This window comes from Euphorbia lathyris, chromosome 4, assembly GCF_963576675.1.
Source record: "Euphorbia lathyris chromosome 4, ddEupLath1.1, whole genome shotgun sequence".
NCBI classification, from domain to species: domain Eukaryota; kingdom Viridiplantae; phylum Streptophyta; class Magnoliopsida; order Malpighiales; family Euphorbiaceae; genus Euphorbia; species Euphorbia lathyris.
In genome coordinates, this window is record NC_088913.1 from 8718284 (window position 1) to 8733679 (window position 15396).

The 15396-nt window shown below is 38.5% G+C and overlaps 1 long non-coding RNA gene across 2 annotated transcripts; it reads right to left on the reverse strand.

Moving 5' to 3' along the window:
- Nucleotides 1–12024: 12024 nt before the first annotated feature.
- Nucleotides 12025–14244, reverse strand: LOC136227370 (uncharacterized). Of its 2 annotated transcripts, XR_010688034.1 has the most exons (4): nucleotides 14096–14244; nucleotides 13889–14013; nucleotides 13564–13761; nucleotides 12025–13140 (listed from the first exon to the last, which is right to left on the reverse strand). It is a non-coding gene; the product is annotated as an uncharacterized lncRNA (long non-coding RNA). The 2 variants fall into 2 exon arrangements; XR_010688033.1 differs by having other exon boundaries at nucleotides 13564–14013.
- Between the last annotated feature and the right edge of the window lie 1152 nt (nucleotides 14245–15396).

Consider the following 15396-nt stretch of genomic DNA (forward strand, 5'->3'; position numbering starts at 1 on the left):
ACATTAAAGACGGAATTTTACTTGTTGCTACATAGTAATGGGAACAGAACAAGAAATCAGACTTATATAGTTAGTTGTATACAAGGTTTTCTTAAGAGTGTAATATTTTTAAAATAATATCTAAAGTACATTTGATTTAACCATTCAGTACCAAATTAAAAATAATGCTCACCTACAAACCATTTAAACATTTTACATAGAGTACTAATTGAAAAAATGACATGAAGAAAAAGTTTAACAATCAACATCCAAACAGTCATTAAAACATTAACATCATTACCAAATGTCAACAAAATCAAGTCCAATTTAGTTTATAAAAGCAAGTTACTAATGAACCACAAAAACCTCTAAAATCGTCAATATTTACTTTCTGAGTATAACCTCAATAATGGTATTTTTAGAACATCTTCGCAACCTCATCAATCGTTTTTCTAATGCTTTGAGCTCAAAAGTGGTTACATGATCTTCAAATTCTAACACCATCTTCTCTAACACTTTTGCATTCTTGAGTAGAAATTCAATAAAGATTAACAAATCCTTATCTGGACAACCAGTGATCTTTATAGTCTTTAGATGTGATGACAAACAATAAAAGACATTCCTATTGAAATTCCAGTAGTTGTCTCCAAAATTGGTCAGCTGAAGGAAATTACAATATTCCTAGAGATAAAAGAGAAGAAAAGGTTAGGACAAGGTACTTAATATATGGAAAACTAGTGACATTTTCTATCGTTACATTTTCTTTATAAACATAAAATTGAGGAAACTCATAGAATGGTTAAACCATTTATTCCACAATGATTATTGAATTAAATTTGACATTTAGAAGGTTCAAAAAGTTACCCGATTATAGTGTGATACATTAATAACTAATTTCTCAAGCACATGTGAACTACTAAGTACACATGCAATTCCAAATTTGGCATTCATCATAGTAGGATAATTCAAAGTCAAGCTTTTGATGTTTAACACCGGTAAAAAGAGATCTCTCATGTAAGCTAAACTTGATAGAACCTGAAAGCATAATGTGGAAAAGAAAATTCAAAAAAAAATATATTGCAATAATTCATTTTAAAATTTAAAAATATTACACCTATTCATATAAAAAAAGGATGCAATGTTTTTTTATTCTTTATAAAAGTTAGCTTGATAAAGTATCTCCCAAGTTCTAGCTCTTTGATATGTTGAAGCTGATGAAGAATGTCTTTAATCCAAGTTTTAAGCTCCAGATCGTGAAACCCCGGATCATAAAAATCAATAGTAGCATAAAGTGAAGATGACAAATTCAGTAATTTAGCATTTCTAACTCGTCCCAAACTACAAAGAATAATCAGTTTTTCAAGCTTTGGACATGAAATTACAACATCAGAAAAGTGTCCTATAACCAATCTTTTCAAAGATTCAGAAGCAATAACCAGCCATGAAATCCCATCACAGTTGATTAAAGATTTGGAAACAATAATCAGCTTATCAGACTCAGAAAAACTTTCAATCAATTCTAAGGATTTGAGCAACGGACTACCAGAAAGAATATGTTCCATTGCTTGATCAGGCAACTTACAAGAAACCATAGCAAATTCTGTGAGGCATTCCCAATTTACCATTCCATTAGGCATAAAAGTACAATTTCGGGTTGTTAATTTAACAAGTGAAGCATTGTTGAAAAGGAATTCCCGCAATTCACTTAAAGTCGAGTGTATTTCTCTTCACCAGACTGAAAACCCAATTGGTACAATGGTCCCAGTCCACATGGAACACAAACCTCTAGCAGATTTAAAAAAAACATTAGCCAAGTTGGTGAGCATACATCGAAGTCTAAAGTAACTAGAACACAATGTCTCACGCATTGTCAATTTTTGATACACTCACCATAAACCGATCAAATTCTGTACTGCAGATAGCCATTACCTGATCTAATTCTAAAGGTTACTTGTTCCTGCCTCTAAATAAAAGAAATAGCAATGCTTTTAATCTAATGGAATTTAATATAGCAAGCAATAGAAAAAAAAATCAAGTGACTAATGAATGCAATGACCAGAAACATGCTTAAAACCAATGAACATATCCGATAAATTAATTCCTTCCCTTAAGGAAACCATATTTAAAACCCGGCAGCAAATGAATAGTTCAGAATTTCGAAGACAAAACTATTTACTGTAATGAAATTTCATAAATATAAGAAGAGTATTAACATTTTAGTCACATCTGTTTCCAAAAAGACTTATAAAAGGTCTCCCGATGATGGCATTGTAGGTAAGTGGGATGTCCACCACTACCCACTCGGCAATGCACTCCACCTCGTTGCCGTTGCGGGCCAAGATTGTTGGGAGGGAAATGATCCCTTTGACCGGGACCTCGATCTCGGACAGCTCCACCAAAGGAAAGGTTCCCGCTCGTAGGGCACTGCTGACGCCCTTCATTAGTGCTGTAGAGGTGATCAGATTTACCGAGCTTCGACTTCAGGTAACTCTCCATTCATAATTGATAGACATCATCCTTCTTCTACCCGGACTATTTACTTTCTTTACCCTGTATTTATGCGACGAAAAACACTTGCTCTTCTGTGTTGCACCTCAGTTTCGAACTTAAAGGACTTGCCGAACTTTGAAGTATACTTGCTTGGTTTTTGTCCAACAGTGCATGAAAAGATCTCAGGAGCTGAAGAACATGACAAACTTAAGCTGATTTCGATATGCTTTCAAACATGTCTTCATCGGATCTGCTACAAGCCTTTGCTGCATATTCATTGGTTAAGTTAGACCTATGGACTGATAGTGATAGCAAAAAGAAAAACCGTAGACAATACCAAATGTCAGGGAGCCTGATACGGATTGAAAGCGATAAATGGAGGTTTTAGTCGTAAACCAACAAAGATGTTCTTCTCAAGCTTAACTTGAAGGAGTGAATCCCGATAACAAGGTATAACCTTAATTCTCAAAGAGAAATGATATTTGATTGATTAAAAAGTTTCATATCCTTACAAAATGAGGGTTTAAATACAACCTCTAAAAGATAAGCAAAGGACAGGTACTACCCCTACTAGGGTTACAATATAGTTAATAATAAGAGAGTAAGATAGGTAATGCGCCCAGACAACAGGTACAGAGGTGCAGGTACGGAATGTCAGATTGTCTGTTGGTCGACTTCCTGAGGAAGTAATCTTGGCGATCCGCCCATGCTCATATGTGGATACGCCTTCTGGCGTACTCCTAGATCCGCCTTGCTCGCATGTCTTGGGGATCCGCCCTTCTAGGTGCATCCTCTGTGAGCTTGATTCTTGAAGACCCGCTAGAGTCCGCGCGATCAGTGTGGCCAGTTCGGATGTCCGCATCATTCTCTCCTTCTTTAAAAGAGTCCGGCACTGATTCGTTTTTGTTGAGCTCTAAAGGACCATCCGATTTCCATGGGCTAAGGTCACGGATGTTGAACGCTGGTGAGACTTTGCCAAGCCAGTTTGGCAATGCTATATGATAGGCATTGGCGTTGACCTTTTTGGTGATTTTATATGGCCCATACCTCCTAGGCCGAAGTTTGCTGCTTGCGGTGTTGGCGAGCCTCTCCTTGCCCAAATATACCATGACCTCATCTCCAACTTCAAACTGTAGGTCCCTGCGGTGCTCATCCGCCTTAGCCTTTAACTTCTGATTTCTATCCTCAAGAGTCTCCCTTACCTCTTGGTCCATCTGCATATAGTCCTGGGCCAGCTGGTTGGCAGCCACATTTCCCTTTGGAAGGTATGCTATATCAAGGGCATGGTTTGGGGTCTTTGTGTATACTACCTCAAATGGTGATCTCCCGGTTCCCGAATGTACAGAGCCGTTGTAGGCGAACTCAGCTTGGGCTAGAACCACATCCCACATCCGGGGCTTATCCTTGCACTTGCTACGCAGTAAGTTTCCCAGAGTTCTATTGACCGCTTTTGTCTGTCCGTCTGTCTGAGGGTGGGCAGTGGTACTAAACTTCAGAGAAGTATCAAAAAGAGCCCACAAGGTCCGCTAGAAGTGACTCAGAAACTTCGTGTCACGATCTGAGACAATACTCTTTGGTACGCCATGTAGTCTGACGACCTCCTTGAAGAACAGTTTAGCAGTTGCCGATGCATCATTGGTTTTTCGGCATGGTATGAAGTGTGCCATTTTTGAGAATCGGTCAACAACCACAAAGATGGAATCCATGCCCCTCTGAGTTCTGGGTAACTCTAGGACAAAATCCATGGATAGATCCTCCCATATAGTTTCTGGTACAGGTAGTGGTAGTTGCAAACCAGCATTAGTGGGGTGTCCCTTGACGGTCTGGCAGATATAGCATCGTTCTACTAGGTACGCCACATCTCTCCTCATCTTGGGCCAGAAAAAATGGGAACTTACTGCTTCATAGGTCTTGTTTCGCCCAAAATGTCCCCCCAGGGATCCGCCATGCAGATCGCGGATAACTTTTTCGCGGATGGAAGTGCAAGGTAAACAAAGTTGGTTACCCCTCATTAGATACTCATCCGTGATGTGATACGCTCCATCTCCATGTTGGGTTTTACATTTCTCCCAAATGCTACCGAAGTTGGGATCCGCCAAGTACTCTCCTCTGATATGTTCGAAGCAGTCGGTCTCCAGATTGACGGTTTTTATTAGTGCAACCCTCCGACTCAAGGCGTCCGCCACTACGTTTTGTTTTCCCGCCTTATGGATAAGCTTATAGGGGAACTTATCTATGAAGGCGGACCATCGGGCATGCATGGAGCTTCGAAGTTGCTTCTGACTTCCTAGATACTTGAGGGCCTGATGGTCAGTGTAGAGAATGAATTCTTTCCCCACTAAGTAATGCTCCTATACTTTCAATGCCCTCACTATGGCATAAAATTCTTGATCATACGTTGCCCACTTTTGCCGTGCGTCACATAGCTTCTCACTGAAGTACGCAATGGGCCTTTTCTCTTGCATCAAAACACCACCAATCCCAATTCCACTGGCATCACACTCAACTTCAAACAGTTTATCAAAATCAGGATACGCCAGCACTGGCGCTGTACTCAGTTTTTCCTTGATCAAGGCGAAGCTCTCTTCTTGGGCGTCCGCCCACTCGAACCCCTTTCCTTTCTTCAAACATTCTGTCAATGGGGCCACTATGGAACTGAAGTTCTTAATGAATCTTCGATAAAATGTTGCTAGCCCATGAAAACTCCTGATGTCCCCCACATTCCTCGGAGTCGGCCATTCTCGGATGGCTCTCACCTTCTCTCCATCCACTTGGACACCGTCACCACTAACCACGAATCCAAGGAAAACCAAACTTTCCATGACAAAGTCACACTTCTTGGTGTTGGCGAATAGCTGGAGTTTCCTTAACAGATCAAATACTGTCTGCAAGTGCTTCTCATGATCCGCCAAGGTCTGGCTATGAATCAAAATATCATCAAAATACACAACTACGAACTTCCCAATCACCGGGCGAAGCACCTGATTCATTAGCCTCATAAAAGTACTAGGGGCATTGGTCATCCCAAATGGCATCACTAACCACTCATACAATCCATCCCTAGTCTTGAAAGCAGTCTTCCATTCATCCCCAACTCGAATACGTATCTGGTGATAACCGCTCCTGAGATCAATCTTGGAGAAGACTTTAGATCCGCCAAGCTGGTCCAGCATATCATCCAACCTTGGAATGGGAAACTTGTACTTGATGGTGATCTTGTTGATGGCCCTACTATCAACACACATCCGCCAAGACCCATCCTTCTTCGGCGTAAGTAAAGCTGGAATGGCGCAAGGACTCATACTCTCCCTAACGTATCCCATCTCGATGAGTTCCTCCACTTTCTGTCTCATGATGTCGTTCTCCTTCGGACTCATTCGATAGTGTGGGAGGCTTGGTAAGCTAGCCCCAGGCACAAGATCGATATGATGTTGGGTGTCCCTCAAAGGTGGTAACCCACTGGGTAGCTCTTCCGGGAACAGATCTTGATACTGGCCAAGTAGGCGGGTCACTTCACTCGGCATTTCCCTTTCGTCCCTTTGGGCGGATTCGTGATTCGCCTTAACCATTACCTCGTATACCATTTGGCTTTCTTCACATTCGCTGACAAACGATTTGTGTGTAGGACAGACTACCAAGGTAGACTTCTCGTCGGCCTTTGGCTCTCTCACCATTGGTGTAAGGACAAACTTCACCCCATTCTTCACAAATCTGTAAGTGTTCTCTCTTCCGGCGTGGGTGGCGTTGTTATCAAACTGCCAGGGTCGGCCCAACAATAGGTGGCATGCGTCCATATCGACCACATCACAATAGACTTCATCATGATAGTTACCAATCTCAGTCGGTACCTTGCATCTCTGGGTCACCCTCAACTCGCCAACGTTCTTGATCCATCCCACCCTGTAGGGATCAGGGTGCGCCTCTACCAACAACCCGAACTTCTGAACGGCGCTGCTACTCACAATGTTCTCCTGACTACCACTATCAATGATTACGTTGCATCGCCCTTTGTTCACAAGGCAACGAGTCCGGAATAGTTGATGCCTCTGATCGCCCTCTAGTCGGCTGGAGACTAATAAGCGTCTAACCACATGAATGGCGTATCTCCCTTCATCCGCCTCATCATCATCCTCTCCCAAGGGTTCACAATATACTTCATCCCCTTCTTCATAGTCTTCTTCACATCTTTCCACCATGTTAGCACTCTTCCTCCTAGGACACTCGTTGGATCTATGGCCTGGTTCATTGCACCTGAAACATTTAAAAGGCGCGGGCCTCGCATATGGATTGTTGCTCTTAGGTGGTGTAGGTACCTCCTTGTATGGCCTAGTATCTCCAACAGATCCTCTTCCCACACTATTAACCCTGACTCCACTGGCACTCGCCACTTGCTTGCCTTTGTCATAAGACTTCACGTTATCTCTTCCTCCAGGCGTATACTCAGTAGCGGCGGATCTCCGGGTTCGCCCGTTTAGTTGAGATTCAGCCTTCAGGGCCAAATTCCTGGCATCTTGCACTCGAACCACCATTTGTGTGCCAATACGATCCTGGATGTTGTATCTCAACCCTTCTAGGTACCTAGAGGTCTTTTGGCTTTCAGTTTCAGAATTCTGAGGTATACTCATGGACACTTCGGGCACCTTGAGAGCATCCTCTGTAGGAGCTGTAGATATACTGCTCATAGTCCGGCGGTAAGAACCGCTCCCTCAACATCGCCTTCATTCGTAGCCAAGATCTAATCGGATCTCTGCCCCCTCTTCTTCTTTCTTCCCTCATCTGATCCCACCAAACTGATGCGCCACCCTTCAGGCGATACGCCACCAGCCTTACTTTCCTCTCATCAGGAATCCCAGCATATTCAAAGAAGCGCGCAACTTCCGATAACCAATCTAAGAACCCCTCTATATCCAGTTCACCACCAAAAGACGGTAAGTCTATTTTTAACTTAAAGGCATCATCCCTGTCAAAGTTTCCTAGATCTGGTTCTGCCCTAACCATACCCACACGTCTGTTATCATTCGGGCCAACACCCCTCATATTTCTAAAGGCACCATTATCCCCAATATCCTCAAAATCATCACTATCGCTATCAGCGTTATGCACAAGGACAAAGTCAGGCCTTCTTACCTCAGGATCCCTAGGACCCATTTGTGGACGTGGTTGTTCAAGGGCTCCTTCCTTTCTCTGAGTTGATCCTCCTGCTGCGGATTGGATTAAGGACCGAACCTCCAGTTTGAAGTTTTCCAGGGAGGTGGTTAACTCCAGCAACTTTTGATCGGTCTGTCTCTGCCGCTCATGGCTGGCCTGAATCTGTTCCGCGAGGTGCTCCCTTAGCTCCTCATACCTCCGGTCACTGGTTTCCATAGAATCTTGCGGTTGTCGGGGTTGAACCATTGCCAAAAGAAGTTTCGGGTCAGGAAACGATTGGCTCTGATACCAACTGATACGGATTGAAAGCGATAAATGGAGGTTTTAGTCGTAAACCAACAAAGATGTTCTTCTCAAGCTTAACTTGAAGGAGTGAATCCCAATAACAAGGTATAACCTTAATTCTCAAAGAGAAATGATATTTGATTGATTAAAAAGTTTCATATCCTTACAAAATGAGGGTTTAAATACAACCTCTAAAAGATAAGCAAAGGACAGGGACTACCCCTACTAGGGTTACAATACAGTTAATAATAAGAGGGTAAGATAGGTAATGAGCCCAGACAACAGGTACAGAGGTGCAGGTACGGAATGTCAGATTGTCTGTTGGTCGACTTCCTGAGGAAGTAATCTTGGCGATCCGCCCATGCTCATATGTGGATACGCCTTCTAGCGTACTCCTAGATCCGCCTTGCTCGCATGTCTTGGGGATCCGCCCTTCTAGGTGCATCCTCTGTGAGCTTGATTCTTGAAGACCCGCTAGAGTCCGCGCGATCAGTGTGGCCAGTTCGGATGTCCGCATCAGAGCCACGGTGTGGTGCTTACTTGTCTTCCCCGAAGTAAGACAGGCAGGAGGATTAGATCACTCTATTTGGATATGCTGCCGAACTCATAGAGCTTGCCACAGTTAGAGAAGATAATAAGAGCAACTTCAGAATCACAAAGCACAGAAAGCTCATAAGCTTCTCCTGTCGTCTTGTTCACCAGGAGCACTGAATTAGGAGACACATGGAAAAAGGCAAAACTTAAGCGAATCTGTGAAAGATACTGAGTGAGTGAGCTTGGGTATGAAAGTCCAAGTTCATCTCACTAGGATTATAAATTGGAGCTTTCTCTTGATTCTTTCAAGCACAAATCTGTTTATTTAGAAACAGAATATCATGTTTTAATCTTCCCCATACTGTTGAAGAAGAAAGATGATTTTTTATAGGTTCATGACTATCAGATGGTCCTTCATAGACGAGATCGGATGCTGGTCGAATCTTGTTCCGAACAACGCCCTCAAAGCACCACAAACCACTGGTCGAGTATGTAACCCTAATCGGAATCAACAGCAGCGATGACATTTCCACCGATGCACGGTTGAGTATGTAACCCCAATCGCAATCGCATCCCATCTTGAGATATCAATGCCTTCACGACCTAACGGCGGAGAAGAGCCGCCCCTCAAAACCCCAAATTCATCTTATGCTTATGTAGTAGGTGTATCAGATCTTGAATTGGTAATTTGGTAAGAGTATTATCAGATAAGAACAGTCACACGTCAGCTTAGTCTGTCAATTTTATAAATTTTTGGGTAATTTGGGGCAGAATCAATCTAATCTAAAACTCCACGTACAAAATAACACTAATATAGGGATAACGGAACTAAAATACGTCATTGATATTACTTATCGTGTCAATTATAAGTAGATGAAGAAATTATAACTTAACGGAGTAATAGAAATAACGTGTCTAATCCGTTATTGAGGTCTAAATTTATACCAGTTTTTAAACGTTAAAACTATATTGATGTTACCTAAAGTCTAAATTAATACTTCTCTAAAAACAATATATACCTATTTTGTTACCTTATATCTAAATTTTTGTTTTTTTTTAATTTTTTAAATTTTTAATTATATTCACGCATGAACGGATTTCACCTAAGAGGTTACTCATGCTTTTTATTAAGACAATAGAACCGATTTCACCTAAGAGGTTACTCATGCTTTTTATTAAGACAATAGTTTAAGATTTTTTTTTTTTAATAATTTGAATACTTTATATTATTGCAAAAATTTATTAATTGGAATGTTAAAAGATTCATAAATTACTAGAAAATCCACGTATTAAGTGGGCTATATAATACCGTCTATTATTGTTATAAGTAAATAATTAATTATTATAAACAAGAAAAGCAGAATGGAAACTTTTTTGTCTCGTATGTATTCCGCATGTCTATATCTCTCAGAATATCAGACACGTACATCAACTTCTAAACTCGTATATTAACCTCTTAAAAGTGTCAGTACATTATAGAAATATACATATATATAGTTATAGCAAATGACAAGTAATTAAAAGGCACTCATAAATTCAACATTATTACAATACAATAAGACATAGGAAGTAAATGTTATCAATAATCACTAATATATATAAGCATGGAAATAAGAGTACGATATTATTATTCGTATGAGATGCTACTAAAATAATTTGCTGAAATGATCTCTTTGCTATGTCGTGTCATTTATCATTACAATAAAATTATAGGTCCGTCGCTGAATCTGCATAGGAGGGACGTCTTTATATTGGTATTAATTGATCTAGGATTTTAAATTAGTTTTTATTTAAAACTAAAAAAATTAATGCAGTTATAAACTTGTATTTTAAAAAAAAAATCAGATTATGATCTCTCCATATTAATAAAAACTGGACATCAATTAGTAAATCCAAATTCCGTAATTTATTTTAGATTCTTTCCAAGTTCACCTAGCCATGAAGCTTCCAATTGTCTATACTTTTTTTTAAGAAACTCTATCAGATTTGTTTTTTTTTTTTTAAAAACTATTAGATTCTGATTTACAAAGACGATTTAGGAGAGACGCATCAAAATCTTCCATTTTCAAGCACTTAATCGCTAAAACCTGTTAAGGGATGTGATTTTCAAATTTAGTTTTTCATTTTTCAGTTATCATGCTTTATATCGTAAAGAGCATAAAATCTATTAAAACTATTTCATGATTATTAAATTCAAGAAAACTTTTTCTTAGATACACTTCTACTTTCTGTTGTTGCTTGTCACATTCAATAAAAAAAACTTAAGCAAGTTGATCTCATATGCAAAACTCTACTTAATCATAAATCTGTAAAATTGAAAATTAATTATATTTCTTTTATTAATTTTCTATATCAAAATATTGCAAAACTGAATTTCAGACCATTATAATGTTTAACTTTTGATGTCACTAGTTGAACGTGATTAATATTTATTAGGACCCTCATTAAATACTTCGCTCTTAAAATTTGATTTCACTAAACCCTTTAACTTTGGAGGTGATTAATATTTCATTTAATACTTCGCCCTTAAAATCCAAAATCTCTGGAAGTTATTATTACTCCAACAAACAGAATTGATATGCTAACCAAAGGTAAAAATGTTGCGCATTCTGCGTGAGGTATGCTAATTGATCTCGAGAGATGCAACTGCATGAGGTATTCTAATTGATCTCGAGAGGTAGCGATTGCAATGGTATTAGCTAATTTCCGAAATATATCACAGCAGGTCTTTTGGCCTTCTGCTGCTAAGGATGATCCCTCTAACCCATCATCAAAAAACACAATAAATAATTAAATAATCACCTAACAAGATTCGATGAAATCATATTTCAATTTTTCTTTCCAGATATGCTCTAATTTGGAAAGGTAAAAATAAAAATAGGTCATAGATTTCAATTTTTCTTTCCAGATATGCTCTAATTTGGAAAGGTAAGAATAAAAATAGATCATAATAACTAAAACATCGCAATTTCATAACAAACTGCGATTTGGCAATCGAACAAGGGGGGGCCTAGCCGGAACAAAACATGTTCTTCTTCTTGATTACAGATAGGGAAAATAACCTCAACAGGGACCATGTCAAATTCTCAAAGCTGTTAAAGTGGGTTACTGCCAGAAAAATTCAAATTATCCCTACATCTCATGTAACCATAAATGTCCAATTCTTCTACAATGATTCCCTTTCATTTAAACTGTGTTTGTATGATAATTTGAAGGACTTAATTGTTTAATATGAAAGATTTCAGGACAATATTGTTACTTAATGCATGATTTAGGGACAACAAGTGAAAATTACCCCTGCAGTGGCTTGTGACAACAAGCAGCAGAAACACCTGAAACTACTTGGATATCACAACTAACACCACCAGAATAGATAGCATCACTGCAATGCAAGCTTACAGAGTTCATTACTGATTATGGAAACGAAAACTGGACAGGCATGGTATAATATTACGATGGACGGACGGTTGAAAGTAACTGATGAACCTAAATTACTGAAAAAAAAACAGCAGTCTATTTTCATGACCGAGGCTCACTGAATGGTACTGAACTAAAATAATATAATAATATAATCCTTTAAACATAGAATTAATTAAAATAAAAAGTTTATAAAAATAATAACGGTTCTAATAATAATAATAATAATAAATAATTATAATAAGTAATGATAAATTACTGAACTGAACTAATTACAGAACTGAATGCGGCTACTGAACTGAAATTAAGTGACAAAGAACAGAACCTCCATTGCTACAGAACTATCTATTCAGCTTGCAGAATGTCAATCTGCCCACTAAGAAGGTGTTTGGATTGCTGGCTGCTGATCCTGAGAAGAAGGCATAGAGTTTAACCTCAGTTCAGTAGAAACAAAGTTATCTGATGTTGCTGCAGAGTTGACGATTTTAAGTCTCTCTGTCTTCCACTTTTGTGCCAAAAAGTGCCAAAAGATTTGCAGTTTTAAGCTCTGAGAAATGTAAAGACGAGTCTTTCAGACTTTCTTCCCAATTATCCTGCCCGAACTAAAGAACACCAACCCAGAGAGAATCAAGCTCTTACTCTAACCAGAAGCTTATCAAATGAGTTGAAAATCAGCAACTTGAGAACATGAAAATATTTGCGAATTCAAACATCATTTAGTTATATCAGTCCAAGAGCAATAAGAAAGAAAGAGCACAAGCATTTGAAAGTGCTAACAATGAGCACCTGTAAATATACAGAACAATCATACTTCATGCTTCTACCGAGAAAAACAAATGCAATATTTTGCATTTTTAACTGCTGTCAGTTTATTCAGTAAGATCTAATGCATGCCAAATGATGATGCATAGCATATGCTATAACGAAACAAGTTGACCATATAAAGCTTAAACCAAATCATTTCTGATCCAGAAATGCATCCATCAATCAACAACACTTATTCAACATAAAAGAAAAAAAGAAGCAGTTCATAGTTGTCTTATTTGAGGCATGGAGATAATAAGCTCAAAGTCGAAAATCGAGATCAGGCATACTATTATCATTCATGGATGATTGTTGACGGTTCCACAGAAGTGTGTTGAGCATTTGTTTCTGCTTCATAGTCTTCGGAAAAGGCTCCTCCATGGAAGTTCACTAATGATGCAAGTTGTGATTGCTGTTGCATTGGTGTAATCAGCCTGTCTACTGATGGGTTCAAGGCTGGAAGGTAAGCTTCGATCCCATTGGCTGCATAGAAATTAAAAAATTATACGTTTTATTAAACAACTTGGCTGTTTAAAATTGGAACTCGGTGGTTAAGATGTTCAAAATCATACAAACTGTTGAAGCCCTATAGTTTAGTGCTCAAGAAGCTAAAATGTCCTATAAATTGCAGGGCAAACTTGAAATTTTGTCATTCACAATGGAAGGAAAACAGGTAGGAAAATAAGAAGTAAAAGAGCAAGTATAATAGTTATCTTTTTGGTTCTTAATTGTTTCTTGTAGACTTCAACTACCAATGTTGGGGATCTCATTCAAAGAACTTCAACTACTCATGCTTCCTCTATTTCGTAGAACAAATTGAATTTCTACTATACTGACAATTCAAAATACTATGATTTTTCACAATAAAAAAATGCTAATCATAAATAGAATCCTTAGTCCCCTTACCTCTTTAATATCAGAGCTTTGTTCAGCCAGTAAAAGACCCCACGAATAAAAGGGCGGTGCACCGGACCCGTCGGGGGAGGGGTGTGTGGTGGGTGTATTGGAGACAAACCTTCCCTCCTAAGACTCAGACTAGAACCCGTGACACAACAACAACAACAACGTTTATTGTGCCAAGGCTCGAAAAGACCCCACGAATACCTGAAGTAAATCCCATTAATTAAGAACTTCAAAATTCTTACAATTGACAATAATTACTATAAACCTTCAGCTCAATCAGAATCAAAACACAAAGTGCCAAAGAAAAACTTAGAGGGATTCCTTCAACCTTTCTAATACACGCCTCCTCCTTAAGAAGGAAAAGGATTGCTTCAAAATCTTTCTGATACACGCCTCCTCATTAAGAAGGAAAATAAGGGTCAAACAGCCAAACTTCATCGCCGGGGTCTATCACTGTGGGAAAGCGAAGAAGTAAAATAAAGTCACAAGTGGAAGCAAACAACAGCGGCAAACTTAATTACGAAATGAAAATTACCGGCAAATACGGGGGCTGCAAATCGATCAGTGTGAGGTTAATTTTGTATGAGTTCATGACTATCACGGTTTAAGGTTGTAGACGAATCAAAACGTGGTCGAGTTGCAGTATGTTTTAGCAAAGGGAAGGCCGATGCCATTTTCACCGATGCACGGCGGCGGAGAAGAAGGCAAACTGCGCTTTCTTTCGATATAAACTTCAATTTATAGGCGTAACAAGGAGATAGTGACACATACCTTCTATGTGTCGAACTTATAAAATTTTGTTCTTTTTTAATTCAAACCAGATTTTGATTGTCGGTGTAAGTTAGGGCTTTAAATGAGTGGGTCACCGTAAACGGTTCGGTGTTGGGTTCGATAAAATCTCGATTATATTTAGTTCAATTATAAACGAGTCAAGTTTAAACACGATGAATCTCAGTTTGAAAGCTTTGTGTCTCTATTATAGACCATATAAACAAACCTAACAAGTGTGATTATAATATTGATGAAATGCTTTTAACTAGGATGGGTTCGATTTTTTTTTTTTTTAGGTTTAATACATCATTTGTCTTCTGAATTTGTCCAAAAAACTTGATTGGCCTCATGTATCCTGATAGCCATCTGAACTTGCATTAAATGTTCAGTTAGCCCCCTAAACTTACGTAAAATGTAATTAATTGTTCATTTGCTCGCAAAACAAATAAGTTAAATGCAGAAGATGTATTATATACAATTTGTATTCTCTAATCTAACAACCGTATACTCCGACTTCGATCGTTTTACGTTTTTTTTAAAACTTGTGCAATATGTTTTTCGCATTTAACTTACTTTTTTTTTGCAACCGAGTGATCCATTGATTATATTTTGCGCAAGTTCAGGGGCTACTCAACATTTAATGCAAGTTTAGAGGGGCTTTCAGGATACTTTGAAAGTTCAGGAGGGCAATCAAACCTTTTAGACAAGTTCAGAGGACAAATAATGTATTAAGCCTTTTTTTAATAATAACATTTCTGTAAATAGAAAAATGTAAACTGCGTAATTTTATGTAAAATTTAGTTTTATAAATTTAAAAACTATGTAGTTATGTGTTAAAGAAATTCCAAATCACTATAGTTCATGAACATAATTAATGAATTGTTAGCGTGCGAAGTTTATAAACTAAATTAATGAACTGCTCGCGAGCAAAACTCGTTAACAAATTCGTGAATAATTCCCGAACATAATATTGAATTCGAGCTTGTTAATTTTCTGACGAGTTGTTTTGTGTTTTTTTATACATTTATGACCTTTTTTACTCTCTGTACCCATTTCAGTGTCTTT